This window comes from Carcharhinus amblyrhynchos, chromosome 4 (assembly GCF_965287045.1).
Source record: "Carcharhinus amblyrhynchos chromosome 4, sCarAmb.v2.hapA, whole genome shotgun sequence".
Taxonomy (NCBI): Eukaryota; Metazoa; Chordata; class Chondrichthyes; order Carcharhiniformes; family Carcharhinidae; genus Carcharhinus; species Carcharhinus amblyrhynchos.
Genome location: NC_137327.1, coordinates 103,003,536 through 103,020,835, shown reverse-complemented (window position 1 = coordinate 103,020,835; position 17,300 = coordinate 103,003,536). Strand labels below are relative to the sequence as shown.

At 41.3% G+C, this 17,300-nt stretch overlaps 1 protein-coding gene across 4 annotated transcripts in view; it reads right to left on the bottom strand.

Moving 5' to 3' along the window:
• Positions 1–17,300, bottom strand: part of dacha (dachshund a) — a 375,878-nt gene that overhangs the window by 43,702 nt on the left and 314,876 nt on the right. The window lies entirely within an intron of this gene.

Sequence of the window (17,300 nt, the reverse complement as noted above, 5' to 3'; positions counted from 1 at the left end):
TATCAGTGTTTTCCCTAAACCCTTCGGTTCCGTGTTTTAATCATCAGCCCTGCAAACAACAGAAACGTCAGAAGAATTGAACTGGGATAAAGCAAAAACCGCTGTGAAAATCTCATTATCATTAAGGTGGTCACTTGCTATCAGATAATGAGAAAAAAAACCTGAGTCTGTCATTTCACACCTTTTTAAAGGCATCATACTTGAAAGTGTGACCTTGGGGCATTGCAGCTCCAAAGTCACACCTCAAAGCTTCACGTCCATAGAGTAAAAGAAATTGTGACTGGCTCAAGAAGTAACTCATCTTGAAAAACCAGTAAAATATCTAACTGTCTAGATGTTGACAAATCAAGAGTAAAAAGTTCCAAACCAAGATAATTAACACAAGGAATCAAAGCAATTAAATCCCTCATTCATCTTTTGAAAGTCACTATTTGAGCTCGAAGTGTGACAAACTGCTCACCTACTTTCTGTACGTTGATCCGAGTTAAAACATTTTGCACTGGCGGAGTTGTATTTGAGCATTTATTAAACTATAAAATGTTGGATATAAATAAAATACAACTCAGGAGGTGGTGTGGTAGTGAAAGGAAGTGTGATGAATCATCCATAAATTTGTTCAGGTAGAAATGCCTCCAACCATATCTCTCAGTGCCCCACTGCCAGTATGGACTATCCCAGCCATTACAACCAATGGTTTACATTGGCTACTTTGCCTAGGCACTGGAGACTTCAAGGAGCTGTGCTTCAATTTGATTGTGCTGCCATGGGAGTTGCAATTTTCCATCTGCCCTTGCAGAATGATGACATCCAGCATGCACCAAAATGACCAAGATAGCAGAATAGCAAGCTAGAAAAGAACAAGGGGATTGATTATCTGCTAAGAAATTGTGCTGTGAGTAAGATTGTAAGAAAGCCTCTTTTGGACAGGCTTGCTCCTTAGAGGCAGTAGGGGTGGATACAAATGTGGGTCAAATGAAGAGTGGGACTTATTTAGACTCCATACAAGACACTTGCAGAAGAGTGTTGGGGAGGGCACTAATGATCTGGCTCATGCACTAGAACTACAGCTTCAGACGTCCAATAATCTTCTCAGTCCTAGTGAGCAGCTGGCAGTGGCTGCATTGCATCTGTGATTCAGTGGTTCCCACAGAGGGGAAAGTAGCATTTGCTTCAAGGGATATCATTAATTCCATTGGATCCATCCAAGCATTTTGGGTGTTGAAGTGAAGGTCTGAGGCAGTCTGGACTGGTGGTGGATGAAAAGAGTCATGGTAGTTGCCAAGAATGGTAGCACTAACATGGAGGCAGGTCTTGTGGCCTTAGACCAGTAGGGCATTGGAAGAGTGGAATCTCTGCCCACTGGTGGGTCTGAGGGCATCAAGTGACCAGCAAGATGCAGTGGAACACAGCAGCATCTTGAAAATGGCTAAGATCTGTGGCTGATGCTTGCAGCCAGGAGTAAAGAGGTTCAAAGCCACGGTGACACTGGTTATTGGCACGGTGACCTTGCTATGAACTGTGAGGTCCTCTGAAATGAGGTCACGGATGTCTGGGACCATACCTGGAGAGACGCTGTCTCTCACTCTACTGGTTCTTTGTTATCTCCAGGTAACTTCACCTTTGGCAGTTGAAGTGAACTGAAGGTTTAGTTTCCCTTGACTTCCTGGCCCTCTGTTTTCTGTGCCCACACAATGCCTGGGGTTCCTGTGGAGGGTGTTGCTCTTCATTGCCAAGCAGCCCAAAGTCCGACAGTTGTGCCTCATTGCCAGCTGGAGTCTTTGTTCTATACAGTTGGCTGCCTAGTTGTCGTCGGCAGCCTTGTCTTCAGCTCTTCTGCCCCTGTGATGCCAGGGTATTCTCAAACTCCTCTAAAGCACAGGCAATGAGTATCCACTGCCACCTGTGCAATGCCAGTTTTGCCCTATGGACTTTGAGGCTGGAGTGATGCCCTTGTGCAGCCATGACTGGTTCTCCACTCATCACCCATTTCACTTCAGATGGTCAGTTTCTGAAGGCATAATAATCTGTCCGCCATCAGAATATAAAACTCCAACTGTGACAAACTCTTAAAGAGCTTCTAACCAATCACTGCTTAGCTCAATTGGTTAGCTGGCTAGTGTGTGGTTTAGAATTACACTACGGTTCAATTCCAGTTCAGACTGAGGTGGACTTGGGACCTGCCTCTTTACCTGCCCCATGCCTGTGGAATGGTGCTCCAGAATCTATATAACCAGTTGCCTCTCTCTAATAGTTCTGTTTGTGTGATAGTTCTTCTATGTTTCTATACTTAGTAAGATAGAGGGTTATAGGCAAGTCTAGTAGGTAGGGACATGTTTGGTGCAACTTGTGGGCCGAAGGGCCTGTTTGTACTGTAGTTTTTCTATGTTTCTAATAGACTAGAAGTCTATGATCCCTCATGAATTCTGCTTAATTACCTACCAACTGAATTGGCCTTAATTGGAACGAGAGCAGAATACTTGTCTCATCTTGTCTTCTGTGTGAGCTTCCTTGCATTTTGGTTCCATTGCTATTTGCGTTGTACCAATGATGGGAAATCTAGCAGTGTTGATCTCAGTAATGCTTACCTTGTGTCAACAGATAAATAGGTGCTCAGTGTTTTTTCAGTAATGTACTAATTATAGTCATTTTTAAATGATGGGTTTACAGTCACAAAATATTAATGTAATCAAACACCTGACCTTTTTGTTTGAAACCTCCGAGTAAAAAAGATTAATTCTGTACTCAAAACAAGAGAAGCTGACATAGTTCTAAAGGTGAAAATAGGCATCTCTTCCTCAGGTATAGTTTTGATAGCATGTGTCCACCACATCAATGCAAATGAACGATAGGGGTTCCTTGTTACTTTACAGCACTGCACCACCAAAATGTAACCTGCATGGCTGAATTCAAAATATGCAAAGCCTTTGAAGGTTATTGTTTTATGTATTGCTTTATGTCAAAAATGACTATTTACTGATTTATTGGGCTGAAACCACCAATCAGCTTCTAAAAGACCAAACAATGGTACTTCTGTGACTTAAACCAGCAGCCTTTAAAATGGCTGAACATTAACATTCCTGTATGCTGCCAATTATAAAACCACTGTAACGGAGCCAGGCTCCCCTAGAAGAATCCATCAGAGGAATGTGAATAGCCCATCCTGAAGCATTTGTAAAATATTCATACAATCACACATTGATTCAACTGGCTATTGAACAAGACATCAAATGCAATCACCTTAAACAATATATCCTAGCTGAGATGGGAACTTTTCCAGCCATAATCTAATGATGTCTAAATTACAGACGTGGAATCAACTTGCTCTGATCATGGTTGGGCAACTGGTCAGTTAGCTCTCTCCCTCTTTATCCAGGTGGCAAGCTTGAGCCCTGCCTGTTGTGTGACCATCTACCTACTACAGATATTTTTTAAAACCAACACAGCAACTGCTGAACTCGATTTATTATATTTAAATATTTTCTTCTAGAGTTCAACATCTTTCTATTGTCTTGACTCAGAATCCAGAAAGACCATTCCATCCAGAAGCCAGACTACAAGATCTTAATATTAATGACTTTTATTGGAAATACTTAATCTATCCTCCCATTTTCTAACTTACACCCGTGTGTGCGAGTGCGAGTGCATAACTCTTGACTGCATTTGTATGTGTGGGAGTTGGAGCATTTTTATTATTTTCATTTAGATTGGGCATTAACTACAATAAATGCTGTTCTCTTTTAAAAACTTTCAGGAAACCTGTCTGAGTGTGCCTTTTACAGTCACAGCACATAAACAGTTAAAGTCTCACTGAATTGCTAGCGTATTCTTAAAGAAAAACCTGGTGCAGTCAAATCAGGGGTGGGAATAGAAGAGATCCATTCACTCATTCTCATCTGGTCATAACAATACAGATGTGTCACTCTGAAGGTATTCACTGAGGCAATTGAATTTTCTTATCCACTGCTGGTTCCATTCAGTTTTTAAGATTTGCAGCATAACATAATGAATTCTCCAGTATCTTCAACCCAGTCTCCACTGTATGTTTGACACAGAGCTTGAAATTTAAATTGTTTCTATGCAACCCCACCCCGGTCCCCACCTCTCCCCAGACAGCATCCCATCAACACGGGGAAATAAAACAGAATTGTGAATGTCTATTCATTCTCATAATCTGCCCCTGGAGAACAGGAGGAGATCACACATTAGATTGAGCTTCCAGAAGAAGACAAATAGGACAGGCAGTGCACTGAGGGTGGGAATTGGGATGACAGTAGCAGAGGTCACATTGATTTCCAGCAGGATTTTCCAATGATAAGATAACCTCCTGCTCTCTCTTACCCATTATTCATTGACTGCCTATCCCATAAGAAATACATTTCTGTTTTGTTTGCAAGGGCATCATCTGGTTTCAGGTTCTTTTTAATGTAATTTTTTTTTGCTGGGTTTCTTTTCAAAGTCATTGGAATGAAATCATGGCATCTTTTAAACTCAAGTTAATACACGTTTTAAAATTTGACTGCTGTCACATTTCCATAAACGCTTTTGGATGAAAGAGGCAGTCTGCAGCCTAGATCCCAACAGTGAGATTCAGAAACACATCTGTGATCATTTTGGGTCATAACTCTCAGTTTTGGTCATTAACAAGTACTGCTGGTGCCAGAGCCTCATTTTTGTAATGACCTTTTAATCCTAATACACAATTTTCTCCAGCAGTTTACTGGTTTGATCCGTGATGATAACAATGAGGTTCTCAAAAATAACCAACTATTTCTTTTCTCAGTAATTCCATAATTAAAACAATATGTAAAATGATCAGAGTATTTTAATGACTTGTTTGTCTCTGAAGTGTTTTTAGACTCTTGCCCCAGGTCAGTATGGCCTGTTAAAGTGATTTTAAACTCGTGTCCGCCCATTTTTGGAATAATTTCAGAGAGCATATGGATAACTGGCTAATTCTTTATCATCATTGATATTTTTGGACAAGCCCCTCTCACCAAATTCATTGTTATACAGGAATGTGGGGTGACAGAGTGAAATTTGGCAGTATTTTACTGGAAAGATGAGTGAGGTGAAGCTTAGAAGGGGTCAGAGGAGTCCCGATCAGCACAACTGCAATGTTGTAACAATGAGGAAATGATTTGATTGACAGTGGCTGCTGCATTTGTAATGGCATCCATCAATTTATAAGTTGCCACCATGGGCCAACCATTCAAAATTATGATAGCTTTTTACTTTGTACACACAAGCCTAATTGCTCCCTGCCAGCCAGAAGTATTTGAATAGCTAATATGACTGAGGTCAAAAATAATCTAAGAGGATTTAACTTGATGACACTTTGGGTTCATGGTTCACGCAGCATATTGGGGGTGGCAAGGTGGCACTATGGTTAGCATTTCTGCCTCTCAGCACCATGGGCCCGGGTTCAATTCCAGTCTGTGTGGAGTTTGCACGTTCTCCCCATGTCTGCGTGGGTTTCCTCCAGTTGCTCTGGTTTCCTCCCACACTTCAAAAAGATGTGCAGATTAGTTGATTAGCCAAGGTAAATTGACCTTTAGTGGTAAGACGGATTAGGAGGGTAAATAAGTGGTGTTGCGGGGATAGGGTCTGGGTGGGATTGTTGTCAGTGTAGGTGCGATGGGCCGAATGGCCACCTTCTGCTAATTTATAATTTATATTTTTAAATGGAAAATTAAAAATCCCTCCCCAGTCCCTGCTCCATTTTCATGTCAAGCTGTAGAAATAAAACGACTTCAAATGCAGCCTTTGTGCGGACAGGCTGCCAAGCCCTGTGCCCTCTTTGTGAGGTAGTAGCAACTCTCTCTGCCAAATCTAGGAACTCCCCACAACATCCCCAAGACCATGGTAGAGCACGTTTAGGCACTTTATCATAGCAAAAGTTGGGTTCCTGACCATTTCAGTAATGTTAGTGTAGGGCCCATCTTGCTGCTAAATGTTTGATTTTTTTAAAAATAAAGTGATGTGCAAAATAGTTGAATGGAGCCAAATTTGGGAAGTGGGCATCACATCAGCTGGTTGGACTGTGTGGCGCATGATAGCATTGATTCAGTTGCCTCCATGACTTCCAGGGGGCATCTATGTAAGTGGCCAGGTGGCAGTGCAGTGCACATCCCAAGGAGGGACACTGACTTCAGTAGTGCCAACAGCAACACTCCAGGTTTGAACCTCATACCCACCATATTTTTATCTGGCAATTGTATTTCTCTAATGCTTGTCAATAGCACTTTAATTAATACCATTCATCTCCTTTGAGAGCAGTGTGTATGATTAGCAGAGTTTAAACAAAAATCATTTCAGGTTTATGTTAGCTGCTTGATTGAAAAGGATTTTAAATTGTAAACATTGGTTAGAAACATGTTTTCCTCTAGCAATTTGCAGTCTGAAATGTTTGTGTTCATTTTTATTTTTATCCCAAATGAAGTGGAAAGATTTGCAACGTTCACCCAATTTTGACATTATCTTTTCATTTTATTGAATTTGAGTCTAGATTGAAAGTCTTCGCGGTTGCTAGTGATGACGGTTTTGCCATGAATGTGGGTAGTCAGAACCTGGTTCTCTAAGGATGTGGCCCCAAACTTACCTGTGACTCACAATAACTGTCAGACATCCTCATAAGGCATAATTTTATGATCCCCCAATGTGGGTTCTGGGGTGGGGTGGGGTGACCTCACTCTGCAGGCTCCCAATCAGGGCTACCACCAATACCATACTGAGTCATACTTAATACTGATTACTAATGTTTGAAAAATAATCCATTCTCCAACTATTATATCTCACATTTTGATCAAAGAAGCATCACTTTGAAAGCCCGGAATAGGTTTGGATAATTTTGCTACAAAGCATTTAGAACTATTTTTGGTGCAATTGACTTGAATTGCGTACGGAAATCTGTAGCCAAATTCTAATCACTGCTAGTATTTCAAACAAAATTTCATTTTGGAATCACCTATTCCTGTACTCGTCATACAATAGCAGATGACCAAAGTTCCAAATGATGGTTAGAGAATTGTAGATAGTTTGGCCAATGGCTTGTATCTGAAAGGCAATTAGTCTATTTGTAATCTTGCTCTACACATTTCTTTCACTATTTATTGCACTTCTTTTTGACTGATGGGCTGGAATTTTCCCAATGCACCCATCACGGGAATTGTAGTGGGTGGGACGTGGATCATGCAAAGGTCCGCTGACCTTGGGCAGGATTTTCCGGCCTGGGCAGTGTGAAAAATCCCACTCACTATGTCAGTTTAACAATGACTGAAGTTCAAGCTTTTTGATATCTGCTCGATATCACTCCTACTATGTGAGTTAGCATTTGATCATTTCCCAATTAACTGACTAACTATTTACGCAACATAATTGTACCCAATGTTTCAACAAATTTGATATATTAGATATATCAAATATACAGGTATTGAAATTAATATAATCAAAACGTCTAATTATTGTGTATGCAGGTCATGTCGAATTATAGAATCCTACAGTGCAGAAGGAGGCCATTCAGCACCGACCACAGTCCCCACCTCGCCCCCCCCCCCCCCCCACCCCCTTCCCCCAGGCCCGATCCCCATTTACCTATCTAGTCCCCTTGACACTAAGGGGCAATTTAGCATGGCCAATCCACCTAACCCACACACTTTTGGACTGTGGTAGGAAATCAGAGCACCTGGAGAAAACCCACAAAATCCACACAGGCAGTGACCCAAGCCAGGAATCGAATCTGGGCCCGTGGCGCTGTGAGGCAGCAGGGCTAACCACTGTGCCATGTCGCCACCTTTCTCCACTTGTGTGACACATGATATCCTATGTGACTCTGAAAAGGTATGCTTTCCCTTTTCATTCTTCTCAACCTGACTGTGGCCTTTAATATTGTTGATTACACCATCCTCCTCCAACACCACTCCACTGTCATCCCAATGCTCTCACGTTGTTCCATTCGTATCTATCTAAACATAGCCAGAAAACTATTTGCAATTTCTTTGTTTCCTGCCACTGCACTAGTGCCTCTGGTGAGTCCCCAAAGATCTATCCTTGGCCTCCTCCTCCTTCTCATCTACATGCTGCTCCTCAGTGATACTATTAAAAGGCACTCCATTAGTTTTCAAATATGCACTGATAATACTCAACTTTAGCAGCACCTACTTACCTCCCCAATCGCTAAACTTTTAAACTGCTTATCCAACATATTGTACTAGTTGAGTAGAAATGTCCTTCAATTAAATATTCAGAAGCTGAAGTTACTGTTCAGAGGCCCTGCTCCAAACTCTGGACCATAGTTACCAACCTCTTTCCTTCCAAAATTAAGCTAGTCTGTTCACAATATTGGTGTCGCATTTGATCCAAGATGATCTTTTTACCTTGTATTTGTGCTTCAATGACTACTTGACAAGGATCCCAAGCTCATCATGATGATCGCAGTGGAGTTCTGTTTTGACAACTGGAGAGACTCTTGACAGCTATTAATTGGTAATAATAAATGATTCTTTCTGTGGCCTCTTTTGTCAATGTCTCAATGTTTGCACAAGATTAAGAGGAGTGAAGCATTTGAAGCCTCTCCCTGATATTTTGGGATTGCAGGAACAGAGGGTTTTTTCCCCAAAAGATTTGTGAATGGATGGGCATGATTTTACCATTTTGATTCTAAGTGCTGAATCTGGGAGTGTTCCAGATCCGATTTGTAAACCCGTTTGCACTCTGCCTGAATAAATTGCAGCGATCCTGAATCACGCTGCAGAAGTCTGTGGGCAGGGTTTATTACGCCCAAAATTCTGCAGTTCCAATCAGAGCCTTCAACTGTGCATGTGCAGTAAATAAATTTTGAAAAAATGCTCCCTGCCACATTGCTTCTGGGCCCAATGAAGCCTTTCCCCGGCCCTCACAGACATTGCCCCATCCCCACAATATTACTGTTCCCCTTCTCACCCCAACCCCCACCACCTCTACTGATCGCGGCCCCCTACTCCCCTTCCCTCCCAACCGATTACATGCAGAATGGCAGCGGACCTCTCCTTCCCTCCTACCAGAGAACAATCTGATCTGCCTCCCTCCTCCCTGCCCTCCACCAGAGAACAATCTGACCAGCCTGTCCCCCCCACCCCTATCACTGATCTGAGTTAGAGAGCTGCTGGAAGCTCTGAACTTCCTCTTTAGAAGCTGGAGTGCCCAAAACAGACCTTTGCGGACCCATGTCTGTCTCACGCCAAATCTTGATGAGTGAATGCAGTAGTAAAGGGGGAAATGCAAGTAGGTTTGGGCTTCCAGCTCACTAAGTCAATTTAAATGCATGCAAAAGTCAATTTAAATGCATGCAAATGCATTTAAATTGGCATCATGCTTGAGCCATTTTAGGCACTTGGTAAAGGGGGAACAGGCAGGAAGTGGTCGTGGATCATCAAACTCACCTCATGCCCGACTTTACCAAGTTTTTGCATCCAGTCGCACTGGGTTTCAGAGTCATAACTTCTTCTCTCATTAGAGCTACAATGCCTGGCATGGAATTTAAAGCACCTAAAGAAACTTACTTTTGTATTCAAGGGTTAAAAGGTGCTATTCATTCCCACTTGGGGGTAATGCATGGAGTTTATTGACCAATCTGTTTTAAGGCTACGTAGAGAAAAACTGTCTGATAAAGATTTATGATGTTTATGTAAACAGTCCCAATTTTTAACTTAATCATTTGTGATCAATCCACACAGGTAAATATGTTGCTAGGCTGAGATCTCTAATGTACACAGACATTTAAGGCTGTAAGACAAATGGGTAGACTGAAAAAGCTGTATATTCAATGAGTTAGAGACATGATTAAATCTCAGAATGACTGGTACAGATGTAAGAACTAGTTGAAAAAGCACTTTTTATGCAGCTAATGAATGACAATTCATTTCATTTTGAGGGAACCTCCAACAATAAAATGATCTATTTGTAGTTTCATTTTTCATACATTTCAAACAAGCTATAAGAATGAATACTACACAAAAGGTCTGGCAATCAGAATGGGACTGACTATTTTTTCTTCAAAGTGTTTCTAAATAAATCACAGGTTCTAAAACAGAGGCTCCCATTCTTGAAGAATTTGTGACATCAGATTTGTAGAGTTATTACAATAACGTGGACTTCTATAACAAATATACAGAGAAATATCTCAAAGTACTTTACAGGGCAGTGGACAAAGTGCACACAATGGGCAGGAGGTGAAGAGAAGCTGAGGAGGGAGATGAAAGCGTAAAACAAAAGAGCATTGCAAAAACTTCAGAAAGCAGTCGGTGACTAGATGGAAATGCGAGAGAGAATAAATTCCAGAAGGGGAGGATGAGTAGTGGACAAAAGAATGGTACAGCTGATTGCAACAAGGGAACCAGTGTTAGAAGAATGAGTGTACAGAGTATGTACTTGAGAGTTACAGGAGAAAGCTGAAACCAAAAGAGAAAACGCTGGAAAATCTCAACAGGTCTGGCAACATTTGTAAGGAGAGAAAAGAACTGATGTTTCGAATCCAGATGACCCTTCATCAAAGGCACAGAATGTTGGAGATATTTATATTGCAGGGTGAGGGAATGAAAGATGAGCCATAGCCACAGAAACCAGGGGAAAAGACTGCTAATGGCAGTCTATAGAGACAATAAAGGGTGTGAATGGCCAAACGGCAGAGAAGCTAAAATCAGATGGTAAGCTGTGACAGATGAAGATGTTGGTTGGAGTGGGGATGGATGGGATATGGGTAAAATTTAGAAAAGGGGTAGAAAAGGTAAGGGAAGAGTGGGGCGGGGAAGAAAAATGAAGAGAAACAATAAAGAAATAAAAGGTGGAGAACAGTTAAAAAAATTAAATAAAATAGAATGAAAACAAAGGGGTCGAGGTGAGGTAGAGCTAATCATTTGAAGTTGTTGAATTCGATGCTGAGACCAGAAAAGTTGTAAAGCTGTAAAGTTCCTAGCCGGAAGAGGAGGTGCTGTTCCTCCAGTTTCCGTTAAGCTTCACTGGAGCTTTGCAGCAGGCCAAGAACAGACATGTGGGCATGGGAACAGGATCATGTGTTAAAATGGCAAACAACTGAAAGGTCAGGATCCTGATTGCACTCAGTAAAGTTTTCACTCGGTCTACGCTTGATCTCTCCGATATAGAGGAAACCACACTGGGAGCAGTGAATACAATACGGCCAAATTGAAAGAGGTGCAAGTGAAACGCTGCTTAACCTAGAATGAATGTTTTGGACCTTGGATGGTAGGCATTGAAGAGGTAAAGGGGCAGGGGTTACACCTTCTGCGATTGCATGGGAAGGTGCCATGAGTGACGGGAGAGGTATAGTGGAGGAATGAACTAGGTTATCCTGAGGGAATGGTCTGGCTAATCTAGACTGAGGGAAGATAATGGAGGCATTGGAAAGGTAAGGATGATTTAATTTAGCTCTGTGGATCAGCAATATAGAGATGTGGGATATGGGTTGCAATGGAGACCTCGACCTTGGAGTAAGGGCAAATAAGGGTTTCAGCAGCAAACAAGGAGGGTTGACACAGAAGTGAGTAAATTGTTGAAGCTGAAAGAAGGTCATTGTAGTAATGGATTTGACAATTTAGATTTTCTAGTCAGTCAGTACAAAAGCAGGTTCTCACTACGATTTTCAGAGGCTGTTCATAGGTAACTAATTTGCAATATGGGGGTGCATAGTTATGTTGGAATTTCCTTGATCTTTTGCACCACTTCTGAGATACACTGGATAAAACCCTCTTTATGTAGTTGAAATCCCCCTGCAAAAGATCAGCTTGCACGTGTTTCCCAGATTTAAGTGAATGATGCGCTTATCTAGGTCTATCCTCAAGAATTTTGAGTGCAGCACACCTGGAGGTCACCTAGTATCAGTGCAATTGAGACTTATGGTTTGTAATTCATGATTTGTTTGAATGTTTTTAAAATCAAGATCTAATCCAATTTCAATTAAAGATGTAGGACAGAATAAGGCCATTCGGCCTATCAAATCTGCTCTGCATTCAATCATGGCTGATATGATTCTCATCCCCATTCTCCTGCCTTCTCCCCATAACCCTTGATCCCCTTTTTGATCAAGAACATATCTATCTCTGACTCAAAGACGCTCAGTGACCTGGCTTCCGCAGCCCTCTGTGGCAATGAGTTCCACAGATTCACCACCCCCTGGCTGAAGAAATTCTTCCTCATCTCAGATTTAAAGGAGCGTCCCTTCACTCTGAGGTTGTGCTCTCAAGTTCGAGTCTCTCCCTACCAGTAGAAACATCATCTTCATGCCCACTCTATCTAGGCCTCTCAGTATTCTGTAAGTTTCAATTAGATCCACCATCATCCTTCTAAACTCCATTGAATATAGACCCAGACTTCTCAACCGCTCCTCGTACGACAAGTCTTTTTATCGCCTGGGATCAGGGCAAGTGGCTGCTATGTAATGAAATTATTAGAACCCCTTCTTCCCTCACAAGTTAAGAAACACTATGCAGCTATATGGCTGTATTGATGAATGTACCCATTCTGGACAATACTGGAAAAGAAAAAGTCTTGAGAACAAGGTGCCAAGGCAGAAGACATGCCTGTTCTTGTCACTTGCACACATTGCCTTGTGGCATAATAGAATATAGTCCACAGGGAATGATAAATACTGACCAAAATATTTGCACAGTCTCAGCACAAGTGAGAGCCTAGAAATTCTGGTCTACCTTTTGGTCTGACTAATTTGGAAAAATAACATTTTGGAAGTTCCGACTAAATCCGTCAGTGTTTGCAACACCATTTCCGCAAACATAAAAGTTTGAAAATAATGGAAATAATTAGCATATTTTAACTTCTGATTTTAGTGGGAAGTAGATATAGTTTAATAGATGTAGTTAATAATTTTCAATCCCCTCTGATTGAGCTGTTTCATGTCATTAACTGCATATTCAATTACATTTTGCACGAGGAATCACTTGGGTATCCTGCGCTGATATAGGCTTTGTACAATGTGGTAATCTGGCAGTTATTAGCTTAGAATTGTGGCATTCCCCAGTTGGAACCTTAATGCGCGGTCTGATTGTATTGGGTGGACAACAAAACACCCTAGGCAAGATTTTTCTGGACGCACTCGCCCCAAATCCCACCTGAGCTCAATGGACCTTTGCATGGTCCAACCACACCCCCATCCCCACCCACTACAATTCCTGTGGCAGGCACGACAAGAAAATTCCCCCCTCTAATTCTCACATAGCAATGCCTAATGAATCCGCCCCCCCACCCCCCTCACTCCTTGCAAGCAACCCTTTCTTTTCTTTGATTTGTCACTGGATTCCCTATGTCATAAGCTGGGGAAATATGATGGGTTATTTCATCTCCATTTCAGCTACCATAGCGGTTTCCTGTAATGGCCTCGCAATGAAGTTTCACTGCCACGTGGCACATGGTCGAACAGCTTGCTTGGACTGAAAACTAACCAAATTAATCCAACTGAAGCAAGTAACAGCCAAAATGCTAAACTATTCAAACCCATACACAACATTTCTGGGACCAGTAGCAACTCCTTGGTCTCATGAGTTTGACTACATCCAGAGTCTTTGGTTGTAAATTATGCAGAAACAATCCAATCATCCAGGAAAGATATTCATCCCAGCCAATGATGTGAATAAATGTCATTAGTTAAAGTTTAGGTGAATATGATATCTCAAACTTTTCCATTAATCGCTTGTAAATATTTTATGAATTGAGTTACAGGTAGAGCAACAGATGCTGGAATTCACGGAATGCCATGCACCTTACATTGTTCCACATTTCTTTAGTTCTCCCCAAACAACCAGGCATGTTTCCATACTGAGACTGCTCTGACACTTAACATAAATTACAATGATCATCATTCCATTCACATACTTTCCGAAAAGAAGGTAGTTTTTTTTTACCGACTAAGAAAAAACTAAAACTTGGCAAAGTAGGGAGCAAATTCCAAACTGACATGTATTAAGGTAGGAGCCGACAGCTGATTGTTGGTTTGGGGTAGTACCCAAGAAACTAGTTAGCTTTCTACATCTGTGGTTATTTGGAAATTCGTTACTCATCCTTTTCATGTGAGAATATTGTTCAGCAGTTACCTCTTTCAAAAGCATAAAATGGAGCTTCTAATTGACTTTTATGTAGCATAATTTTCCACCACAAGCAACATCTGTGCACCTGTGAATATTCTGTTGGTCCATTAGAAAGTTAAACATTTAGCATCTGATATTATGACCCATTACAATATAAAAAGCAGTGCTCTGGTTTAGCTTTGTTTGTTGAGTCATGATAATCTAATCTAATATTTTTTCTATTTTCTGTAAATATAGCATATGGACTGAGGTATGTTGAGTCAATAAAGCTAGGTCTGCAGTAGCCCAGTGTTTGTTGGTGCTCTGTCCCCTTGCCTTTATTAAGAGAAATTAATTCAGTTCTGCTGCTTGATGTAAACAAAAGCTGAACCAGGCCATCAATTATATAATCTTAAATCATGCAATTTGTTTTTTGAATAAAACATAAGCGAAACACAAAATAACCTTGGCTGGAGTTAAATAATAAATACAAGCTGAATGATATAATCTGGTCCATTTTAAAGCACACAAAGCAATTCAACTTCTTTTCCTTTTTTCACTCTTAATTGTATTTAATTATCGTACTGGGATAGAAATTCATCTCTGGCAGTGATGCAAAGCAGATTGACTGCCCGTTGTACACAGTGCCTGATGCTATTAAATTCCACCGAATGCAAGAATGCTAAACATCAAGCGTTCAGTGCAAGGTGCAATATATATTTTCCTGCCTGTTTTACGTCACCACTCTAGATGAATTTCTACCTCCTGGAGTGCAGCATTTGAGCGCTCTTGCAAGTATCCAGATTACTTAACGTAAAAGCAAGATACCTGTCCTGTTGGGGAAGAGGTAGGAAAGGAGTTACACTGATGAGTGCCATCAATCCTAATCCATCTACTGGTGATTCTGAATTATCTGGCAAGTCAAATGTACCTGCATATTTGCACAAATGTTACCTGTAGAAATTTAGCTGTGTGTTGATTCGAAGGAGATGAGTTCATCCACGGCCCAACATTGTCACAGAAATGAGGAGCGGCAATCAGCGTGATTAACTAATATGTTCCTCCCATTATTAACCAGTGAGAGGTGTGCCAAGCCAGTGCAATAGGAGCAATCGCGTTATTGGATTGTGAAAATGCCTTGTTTGAAATGAGGCCAACTCTGCTGTCAGTTAGGTGTACAAACCATGACTGATTAAATCAGTGGGCAAACTAATGTACAACTATTCTGACCTAGTTTCAACTACAATTGAACAGTAACTAGTGGAAGGCTACAGACATCTGGTGTAAATTGAAGGAATGGAAATTAAACTTGTTACTGTTTTTCATGTAGGTGTTAAAATAATAGCAATGACATCAACCATCATCACAGCTAACTATAAAATGTGGATGAATATTAAATTGATTGACAAGAAAAATGGCCCAGAACCAGCACTTAAATCTAGGTAATTTTATATATGGGTGATTTCTGCTCAAAGCTAACGGACTGTGGTTGCTGATTCTGTATGTGATGCTGTTATCACATGGTATGTAACTACTGAAGGTGTCCCATGTTTGCTGAAACAGGATCTTATTCCCAGTGAAATGCTTAATAAACGTGTTAGGACTGAGGATGTTTGATGTTTTAAGGCTGTCGCACTAAAACCTTTGTTAATACCTGAATATATTTTATATTTAACTGATGCTGATCTGTCTGGAGACTTGTCTGTCTGATGTATATTTCAACAAAACAACTCGGCTAATAAATAGTGACTGACAGCCGAATATTTAATGGGAAGAAGTCAGGATGTACCTGCAAAAGAAGAGTGTGCTACTGGGAGAAAATTATTGCAGCTTTTTTGAGGATAGGATTTTACACAAAATTTACAAGGCTACTGAATGAAAATGTCCCCAAATTAACAGGATTGTCAAACAAATATCATTTCTCCGCAGCTATAGACTGGTCTGTCATGCTGAGGTCGTGAATCAATGCAACATTGAAAATCAACCCATTTCCTACTAGGCTCAAAAAAGATAAAGGACGTGATCTTACTGGTTTGACTTGCTGGTCGATCAGTGTGGCAAGCCTGGAAGATAGCATGCGAGGCCAAAAATCCAATTCACGATTGCTACCTTTTTGGCCCTTCTTTACCAGCAAGAACATGCCCAGCAAAGGCACGAAGCCTACACATGGAACTGACCACAACTGAATGTAGTTACCGAGTTTAGCACAGCTGCCTCTATCTTCCTGCCTGCTTCCCCACTCGCTGCTGAGAGGTCACACTGGCGAGAATCAGCACTACCATGCAGTAGTGGGGACCAGGTTTCATGCCCACAATGGGGGGGTCTTGGAGGCCACTGAGGTCACTGTGGGCGTGGCTGGGCAGTGCCTGAATAGACACTGTGGCCGGAATTTTACGCAGTTGACCAGCAGATTGGGACACCCTGTGCATGGTGCCCAAAGGCTCTGAAGCCGGCATCCCTGGTGTACTTAGGCTCTGCCCCCACCCCCCCGCCCACCGCCATTGAAAAAGGTGTGCAAACCATTCCCCTCCACAATAAAATTACTGAATTAACTTGTAATGTGTATCATCAGAATTCTTATTCATGGCACAGCGACTCTGTGGTAGGAATATGCAACTTATTTTTCATCTTATTGAAATATAGTACCTCAGCTATACAACTGGCGGGCTGCAACACCCCAATTCTCATTCCTGTGTGATCTAAGAAAAGTATCTGTTGATGGGCTAAGTGGTTTGGAGCCCAAACCTTCTCTATCAAACACTCTCTCTCTCATGGTTGTTGAGGTGAACCACGGCATCTGAATTGATTACTTGAAACAAAGAGTGCACTGAAGGAGATTGTTCAGCCCAGCCTGCCTATGCCAGCTCTTTGAGGGGACTCCTAATCAGTTTCATTGCAATGGGCATTGTTGCCATTTACAAGTTGTGATCCAATCCCCTTTTGAAAATCAAGACTGAACCAGGTTCAGCCACCCATTCTGATCATTCACAAGGTTTGGTTTAATAAAAATTTCAGTGAATTATCCATAAACACCACAAGATCTCTTGTTGTCTATGTAGCCAGGTATGAACATTTGGTCTTTTGCCATCGTTCTAAATGAATAAATAAACAAATTCTTTGGATTTGTTAATGGAACACGGCTGTTGTTTTTTTGCACAATGGTAAATTGTGGAAATCAGTCACTTCAATGTAATTATTAGATTTTGCTTGGGTTGGCCATGAGTCATTAAGCTT